General features: G+C 43.7%; 1 protein-coding gene across 1 annotated transcript in view; it reads right to left on the reverse strand.

The window, feature by feature from the left end:
* The window catches only part of LOC147726612 (small integral membrane protein 15), an 82,658-nt gene extending 73,047 nt beyond the window's left edge, over positions 1 to 9,611 (reverse strand). The window contains exon 1 of the mRNA XM_086960674.1: positions 9,475 to 9,611. The gene's annotated coding sequence lies outside the window, so the exon portion shown is untranslated. The remainder of the gene's footprint in view (positions 1 to 9,474) is intronic.
* Between the last annotated feature and the right edge of the window lie 276 nt (positions 9,612 to 9,887).

The raw sequence follows: 9,887 nt of genomic DNA on the forward strand, positions 1-9,887 counted from the left end.
AACCCCCAGCGCCAACGACATACCGCCCTCACAAAGAACTGTGCGACTCACTAGCCATCTCCTTCCACCGCAAGATCGCTGACATCCACGACAGCTTCAACACCACGACCGGCCCGACCGCCAGACTCCACCTCCCCTGTGAACACCACCAGCGCCAACCGCCTGACCTCCTGGTCCAACATCAACGAGGAGACACGCAACGTCATGAACTCCATCCACTCAGGACCTCCGTCTGACCCGTGCCCACACCACGTATACAACAAGCAGACGCAGCCATCGCACCCATCGCACCCCAACTACGGAAGGTCATCAACATCTCCTTCAAAACAGCGACATTCCCGGAAAGCTGGAAGCACACCGAAATCAACGCCCTCCCCAAAGCGGACCTCGAGGACCTCAAGAACTTCCAGGCCATCTCCCTGCTCCCGTCAAAGGTCATCGAGAAAATAGTCAACATGCAGCTGGCCCGCCACCTGGAAGAGAACATCATCTTGGACCCGTCCCAGGCCGGATTCAGACGAAACCACAGCACCGAGACAGCCCTCATCACCGCCACACACTACATCAGGCGCCAACTAGACAATGGTGAAACATCAGCCCTCATCCTCCTGGACCTGTCAGCCGCCTTCGAAATGGTCTGCCATCGCACTCTAAAGACACGCCTCCTAGAAGCTGGAATCCAAGAGAAGGCTCTTGACTGGACCACGTCCTTCCTCTCTGGCAGAACCCAGAGCAGCCGCCTCCCACCCTTCCGATCCGAAGCCACTGACTTCATCTGCGGCGTCCCCCAGGGTTCATCCCTCAGCCCAATGCTGTTCAATGTATGTAAATATAAGAAATAAGAAATATAATAATGCTGTTCAATGTCTACATGGCCCCCCTCGCACAAGTGGCCCGCCATCACGACCTCAACATCATCTCCTACGCTGACGACACCCAGCTCATCCTCTCCCTCTCCAAGGACCCAGACACCGCCAATGTAAACCTCCAAGAGGGAATGAAGGCTGTCACCGACTGGATGAGGAGCAGCCGTCTGAAGCTGAACTCGGACAAGACGGAGGTCCTCATCCTCGGAACCACCCCCTCAGCCTGGGACGACCACACCGGGAACAGCACCAACACCCACCGACCATGCACGCAATCTAGGATTCATCCTCGACTCCTCCCTCTCCATGTCTAAGCAGATCAACGCCGTCCCTCCTCCTGCTACAATACCCTCCACATTCTCCGCAGGATCTACAAGTGGATATTGAAGTTAGATAAAAGTTCCTTGATAACCATACATGTTGTCGACAAGTTATGGTTATTGATTATTGTTGTTAGGTAGGCATTTTTTCACTACAGGTCCTCATGAAGGAATGGCTTCCGTCTCCAATTATGAGTCCCTATTAGCTCTTACCAAGATCTTTTGGAGGACGTCATGATTTGTAAGTGATTATAGAGTTTCTATGGGCCCAAACTCTGTGTTGTTGTGAATTATATTACTGATTAAAGTTTATTGTGTGGTGGGTAACGTGTCTGTGCTCGCAATTTTACACTGCTTCTGCTGGATAACTGCTCAAGACTGGAAAGTCTCCAGTAGCCAATCTTCTGCAACATTAGTGTACCCCAGCTAGTTTGGTAGGGGCATCCGTCATCGCCTTCTTTTAGTTCCAGAACTATTTGACCCTGTGCAAGAACTGAAGAATCTGGATGCTTGGGCTTGAGCACAGCACATACCTTGGAGAAGAGCTCCCTGATGCGCAACTGAAAAAGTGAGAAAGAAGAAGACAGAATTGGTTATCTATCTGTTACGTCTAAAGGCTAAAAATTAAGGTATGTGGTAAGACAAGTTCTCATCTACATACAAAGTCCAGCTAGTAGCACACACTCCAAGGATGACCTATGGTAATAGAGGGATGATGGACATGTTCTGTAACACCCTGTTCACCTGCACACTCCAATGTCACCCAATCCCAGTATGGTTTAGTTACGCAGTGAGCTCTCAGTCAGTGAATATAGTAATGTAAACCTTCTATGATTTTAAAATGGTGCTTCAACTTTCTATTGAAATGTAGTGAAAGGGGAAAATGTTTTTACAGCACAGCAGACAAAAAAAATCTCCAACAAGTGCCATGTAGGAATGCCAACAGTAATAACAATAACTTTGGCGATTCAATACACCTTCCTATCACTCATCCCCCCTCCTGTCTCCCAGCCTTGTCTACTCCCTACACCACCATCAGTTTCTTGCTCTCAGTTGCGACTCAAATCCAGATCTCTGACACCTCTCCTATCTCTGCCTGTAACTACCTGGCACTTAACTGTTTTTCCCTCCTGTTTATAACACTATACCCTCTTGTCCCCAAAACCTCTATGCTCTTCAGTCAATTATTTCGGGTTATCCTGCCAGCCATAATTACCATCTTCTGTGTTACCCGTCCTGTGCCTGTTCCCTCTCTCATTTATCCCTTCCATCACCCAACCTGTTGAGCATTTCAAAGTATTTCCTGTCACCTGTACACTGCATCTCCCATTTTCGACCGCCCCTAAATCAGCCACCTGTCCTAGCTTGCCTCCTATTGCCACCCACCCCCACTTAGGTCACTAATCTGCTCTCACTAATCCTTAACTCTGAGTTACCCATCACCTGCTGCAACCTGTTAGCCATCTCCTTGATGCCACTCAAGCTTAATCCATAAATTTACAATCTTGTCCTGCTTCAAGCACACCTCTTCCTTCCAAACCACTGAAAGGCTCACTCTTTATGTAATAGCACACAGTTCTACTTTTACTTACCAACCAGCCACCCTCCATTCCCAACCCCTTCTGTGAAAACCCTATTCATGATATCCATAACTGCCTCTCTGTCATTTCTTAACCACTCTGGTCGTCCTTCTTGTTGAATAATAACATAAAGGTGGGAGGGGGCCCGAGGGAGTTTAAAGACCAGGCAAAGACATGTCCTAACTTGAATATATAACACAAAAAGTGTTGATGGGTCTACATAAAGGGGTCTACACATATCAGGTGATCTCTTTCCCTGTCACTATATTTTATTTATTTTTGCACGTTCATTTTGCAGTAGCATTATTGATATTTAGGTCCTGATGAAAGCAATAGACACATTTGTCCAAATTATTTGCTGAAACATGTTGACCATCTTTTCTATCTAGGCAGCCATTTGTTAAGTCTGCCTTTTGCTGCTTTTTTAACATTGGAGAAGTGATCAGAAAACAGAATAAAATTTCGCTTTGCTCTCTTACCCAATTGTATCTTCACCATCACTCACATATATTTTTTTCTTCACATGCACTGCAAATCAGTCCCACATCTACCTACAAGCTAGTATCATCAATACTTAGACTGCACTGGGAACTACCTGGTCGTTTGGAGGCGATTAGATCAAGGTTTCCTTACTTTTCCGGTGGTTCTGCAAGTGGTTGGTCTTCAAGGAATCCCAAATGATGAAGGGCGGTTCCGTGTGGTGACTGAAGGGTATCCTTTTTAGATCAAATTATGATCAGGATATCTCTTAGTATTTCTAGTGTTTATTGGTTTTCACTTTCCATAGGTAGGATGTCACAGGACAGCGTGGATAGATATGTACATGTGTAGACCCCTTTATGTAGACCCATCAACACTTTTTGTGTTTTATACATCCTTCTTGTTGCACTACCAACCTCATCACCCTGTGCGTTTTGTTCACCCATCTTTTTTTGTTATCTCCAAGACAGCACAATAAATGGAATGCTAGCAGCTCACATCTAGTAATTTGCAGGTCATGAGTTTGAATCCCAAATCAATCGTCCATTCTTCAGAGATCAGTAAAATGAGTGGAATAAAAGAGGGTAATAGTTTCACCTGTTATTATAGAACTTACATATGGCATAACTGTGATACCAAGTGCCCTCCTCCTCTATTGGAAGACGGTGACGTTAGAGGGGGGAAGGCTGTACATGGTCTTCGTGGATCTGAGGTCAGCCTTTGACCTAGTCCCGCGTAGGAAATTGTGGGAGGTCTTGGAAAAGTTGGGAGTACCCCCTCAACTACTCAGCATCATAAGTAGGCTGCATGAGAACAACTATGCACAGGTGAGGTGTGAGAGGGATGGCAAGCTTTCGTCCAGGTTTCCAGTCCACCGAGGAGTCAGGCAGGGCTGTGTCCTGGCTCCGACCCTGTTTTGTCTTTTCATTAACAGCGTTATAGTGCACCTAAATAACGTTAAGGACAATGATGCCCCACTTCTGGCAGGCAGGAGGGTCCCGGCAATAATGTTTGCTGATGATACCCTCCTGCTTTCCAAATCCCCTATGGGGATCCAGAGGATCGTGAACGGATTTGGTCTTTTCTGTCACCAACACGGCTTGGAGGTGAACACAGAAAAGACCAAATTCATGATTTTCAACCCTCCCAACAAAGCCAGACCCAACCCCACTTTGGGAACCGCTAGCCTTGAGAGGGTTTCTATCTTCATATATTTGGGGGTAACACTCCAAGAAAACCTCTCATGGGAATGCCAGATAGCCAGATCGAGAGTTAAACTGTCCCAGCTATCGGGTGCAATTTTGAAGGTGGCAAATACCTCTACTTTTAAGCCTTTAAGCCCGGCCCTGGAAACATATAGGTCTCAAGCTAAGGCAGCAGCCATGTACGGTAGTGAGTTATGGGGCTATAAAGCAGGGAAAGACTTGGCAGGAGTAGAAAACAGTTTTTTAAGACGCCTACTTGGTCTCCTGCAAGGCACGCAACTCTTGCCCCTGAGACTAGACATGGGTCTTCCCTCCATTGCTGAAGAGCTTGTGTCAAAGCCCGTGAAGTTCTGGCACCGGCTATGGTCCACTGACGAACTACACCATTACAGACAGGACCTTATTCATGTCATGAGCCTGAATCGCAATAGCAAAATCCCCTGGCTCGCTTTCGTCAAGAACGAACTGCTCAGCATGAACTTGTCAGAGCTTTGGGATGATCCCGCTCGAGGTTGCCAAAGGATTTCCCGCAAAACCCTGACCCAATTGTACAAGGACAAGAGCCTGTCACTTATGGTAAATGCTCACAATAGCGGCTCCCTGACTGCGCGTTTTATGGAATCCATAAATTCTTATGTTTTTGAACCCTTCATGGATTTTATTTCTCCTGTACTGGCGAGGAAACTGTTTGTGCAATGGAGGTTTGGCACACTCCCCACTAAAAACTTCACTTGCAAATGGACCAAAGGGGGTGATAAACTGTGCCCATGCTGCAACACCCATGAGGAAGATGACCTTCATATAATGTTCGTATGCCCTGCCTATCACAGACCCAGGAAATACTGGATAGCACCGCTCTGCAGAAACCTGGGGTTCAGGAAGTACTTACAGGCATACAGGATTATGAAAACCAGTACTCTGGGCCACATTGTGTTTGCCGTATCTAAATTTCTAATGGCAGCATGGATTATTAGAAAGAAAATAGCCCTCTGAACCATGGTTCTGTCTTGCATCCTCTATTCCTCGCTGGACGAGAAGAGATTCTTTTATATGTATTTAATATTGTATTTTAAATGTATGTATTGTATATTTTTATTGCATCTTTTATGGTCTATATGGCCGAAATAAAGATTTTTGGATTGGATACCAAGTGCATAATAATAAAAAAGAACAAAGTATCATCAACTTTTGTTACTCCATAGGTAACCCTGGTTAATCACCCAATCCACCTAATACAAGTTCCATTCCCCCTCCCCCCCTCCCTAACCATGCAATGACTACTCCTACCCACTTGATAACACTGGGTTTCCTTCACTTGATGTAGAGGCAGAAGATTATCACAATTTTTGCCCATGCTTTTTCAATTCAATATTTAGTAAGTGCCAGACTCTGCTCTTACCCTCACATTGTGCCCCTGCCGTACACCACAAAGTATTGTAAATGCTACTGTGATCCTCTTAATGATCTTTTAGTACAATTTGCAGTGAATAATGGACAATTGCCAATCCAGCATTTACGTTTTTTTATCAACTTGGTTTGTATCACAAGCCTGAGGGTGTGATATACTATTACGGTATGGAGCAATGCTAGAGGACCGAGCCTTTCTCAAAAAATGGGATGTTGATGGGCATTTTTGGATGATGCTGGACAAAAGTAACCCAGTGTGCTACAGGGAGCTAACTGAGATTAAGGATTATGGAAAGAATGCACGTTGGACAGGCAATCCGATGAAAAATAAGTGGAGTAAAAGAACTAGATGATGGATAAGGTACTGACACTCAGGAGAGAGAGGTAACAGCTTCTCTAAAGAGCATATTACTTTAGGTTGCCAACACTGCCAATTTAGGAAGTAAACTACTGCTTTTATGAGAAAGGTAAAGCCTATTGATTTATGAGGGATGAGGGATTTATCATACTGCTACTTCTGGACTTACTGCCTGTTTGTTAATGAGACCTAGGATGACAACAGTAAATGTCACTCATAACAATCAGAAAACACTTCATCATTTATCGTGTTTGAACCTCATTTCATGTGAATTCTTGTGGTATTATGGTTGCCAACATCTTGACTACAAAAAATATTGTCCAACATACATATTGTAGGATGAATATTATGTTATCATTTACAAAAATGTCTCTTTTCTATTATTAACTCTAATTGGCAATATTTTTGTAAAAGATATTTAGGGCACAATATTTGTGTCAGACGTTATTGAAGCCATAATGTTATAGTACTTTTGTTCTTATGCAAGTGAAACCATGGCCCATGTTTTCTCTGTTTGTCAAGCTTATGCCAAACCTAGACGTACTTGGCTTAAACCTGCATGGGTCAACCTGGGTACTAGATCCAGCAGTGAGGCCTTTAGAATCCTAAAAACATCTGTCGAAGGCCCGACTGTGGTTGCTACTGCAAAGTTTCGGGGTTGGGTATGGGTGATTAGATGGAAAAATATGAGTTCTCTTTAAGTGTTTATCATGTTGATCTATTAAGAAACCTCCAGAAATGTGGTTAATCTTTTAAGATTTTTTTTTTTTAAACAATGCCAATACTTATTTTTTTTAATGTCTTTTTAATCATGGATCTGTTTTAACCACTTTTTTTTTATTTATTTATTCCTTAATTGTCGTATCTGGGGTCTCAACTACTGTATATAATGTGCGTTATTGTTACTTGGCCATTTTGTATATGCTGCTTTAACTTTTGTGGTTTTTTTAACAAACCGAAATAAAGTTTATAAACTGAAACTGTTATAGTACTATACTGATAATATTGGGTCACTGTAGACTACTGTAACATCACTTGAGGTTCTCTTGACTAAGTGCCCGTAACTTAAACGAGATTTCCTCACAATTTGATCTACTGACAAAGTAACTGTCTTCATATTTACAGAAGTTCAAAACCAAAAAGCAGGCATAACGAGAAACATCCCTGCTATTCTTCCAGACAAGCTCAACATCTCTGTTGGCTGGGAAGACCCGCAGGCAGGACCACCAATAGACTGGAGACTAAGAGTAAAATTTTAAAAAACAAAACACCAGACCTTTTTCATTTACGCAACCAGGAACTGAAACATCTGTGTCATTTAAGACCATCCCAGTGCTACTCCAATTTAGGAAGGAATTGAAGATGCATCTCAGCCCTAAGTCCTACCCTCTTCATTATTTATGTTAGGCCACTGGCATATGTGGTGAAATCATTTGGGTTATCATTAGTATTCGATGCAGATGGTACCCAGCTTACTATATAACTGTCTGCGGGGAATGAAGCTGGTTCCGTACTTTTTAAAAGCTGTATGACAGCAGTTGCTGAATGGATGCATTCTAAAGGCTCAAAGTTAAATGCAAAAAAAAACAGAGATTCTTCTGCAAGGGAAACACTTGCATGTGAGGGGTGATCATTGTTGTACCAGTGTACTAGGCTCTCCACCCAAACCTAAATTTGCACTTACAAATCTGGGCATCTGGTTAGACGATTCTTTATCCTCGAGCTAAAACTCAAAGCTCAGATTCTGCTTGCTTTGGCACCCTTAGAAGCCTAAAAAGTATTTTTTGCCTCTTTTGTCCTCTAGTGCTGAAGATGATCACTCAGTCTTTAATCATCTCACCCTTGACTACTGTAATATCTTGTATTTATATATACCAGGCAGGTAAAAACCAGACTGCAGATTGTCCAGAATGAGGCTGCAGGACTATTACACCGCCTGCCTAAGTTTTATTCAGTTTCTCAGCAAACCTACAGTCTGCGTTGGCATCCTGTACAGAAGCACATCCAGTTAAACGATTGATGTGTGGTTCACCGAATCTCCAATAAGCAGGGCAAACCCAGTTTGCTGCCTTTGCACCAGCCCTACAAGCTGACCAGGACATTAAGATCAGCGGGCTCAAATGTGGTGGGGTTACCCTGCTTCAGACTGGCGAGGAGCGGAGGACACTTCTTTTGAGTGATAGCTCCGTTGTTGTGAAATAATTGGCCTACACATCTGCATAAAATCCCTAATCACCTGTGTTTTAGTAAACAGTTGAAGACTTGGCAGTCAGCAGGCTGAGTTTTGTGTTGAAGCCCCTACTCGTGCATCCATGGCAATAAAAATCAGTAGAACATCAAATAAACTCTTCAAAGACCACGACATCACAATGGAGTAAACATCCAATAACCAGCTATCTCTCCTATCACTCATTAACTGTAACTGGCCTTTGACCTTCTACAGCACTTGCTGCCTTTGGCTAGGTTTGGAAAATACAAATATTACACATATACAACCAAACGGACATTATAGCTTTACTCAAACAGTTATGCATGACAGATAAACCGCCTAATAGACTCCAAAAAAACACCTAACATTTTGGCTTTTCTAACTTAACAATATGGACATTAATAACACTAACTTCACAAAAGAAGTTCTTTACAATCAAAGGAACATATTTTTGTATTAATAACGGAATTTCAGTCATCACAAAAGGTTCCATAATGTAGCAACATGGCTTTATGACAATGCAATTGGATTCAACAACCAAAGGGTAGTCCCGCTTCGAACGGTAACACAGCACCCTGGCATCCTAATAGGTAATTCTCATATTACAACAGGCCTTATAAAAGCACAAGATGGCTTCAATCCATCAAAATAAGGCTTTCATACTTCATAGCAGCGCTTTTCTGCATCATAAGCTGCATGCCATACCAAAACGACTGACATGACATTATGGCTTGGCGACAGTTTAATATGAATTTCCGCTTGTACAAGGCTTCCTGTAATCACGATGGGTCTCCCTGATATCACACTGGGGCCTCGTGATATCCCGATAATAATTCTGAGATGGAGATTGTGACACCAGAGTAGGACGGTCTGGTGCGTCCTGCCTCCTGTGTGATATGCTTTAGTAGCCTGGTTGGGTCTGACACGCCAAGTAACGCTGAGCTAAGGGCCACGATCTCCTAGATGTTAATCGAATGGGCTCACGACAGTCAAAACCACGCATATTTTTAGAGGCAGCCTTCCATGCTGGACTCTTCCAAATAACTCACCCGATGCAGACGGAGCGGGGCTCCCTCTTGTTAAACAAAGACCAGCTTGCTGCAGTCGAAAGGACGGACGGAAGTCTCACACCAATCTGTCCCGATCACACTACAGCAGGACCAACCCTATTTTCCTTCCCGCATAGACCGCCCAGAGTAGAAACTCTTCTCACTCTGTTACCCCCCAGATCCCGCTGCAGGAAGCCTGAGCTGAAGGAAGCAGACACCCAGGAAGCCCGGTCTGAGGAAAACATGGCAATAGAAATGGGACTGACTAGAAGCTAGTAATGCTCTTACATGGCGGCCATCTTAACCTAGTAACCAACCAAGAGATTTTATAATGAGGTAGCGTGCTAAAATACTTTTTCACAATTTGGGTATGCTTCCGACAAATTAATGTTTGTATTTGTTTTTGCAATTTT

The sequence above is a fragment of the Lissotriton vulgaris genome, chromosome 3_1, assembly GCF_964263255.1.
Source record: "Lissotriton vulgaris chromosome 3_1, aLisVul1.2, whole genome shotgun sequence".
Taxonomy (NCBI): domain Eukaryota; kingdom Metazoa; phylum Chordata; class Amphibia; order Caudata; family Salamandridae; genus Lissotriton; species Lissotriton vulgaris.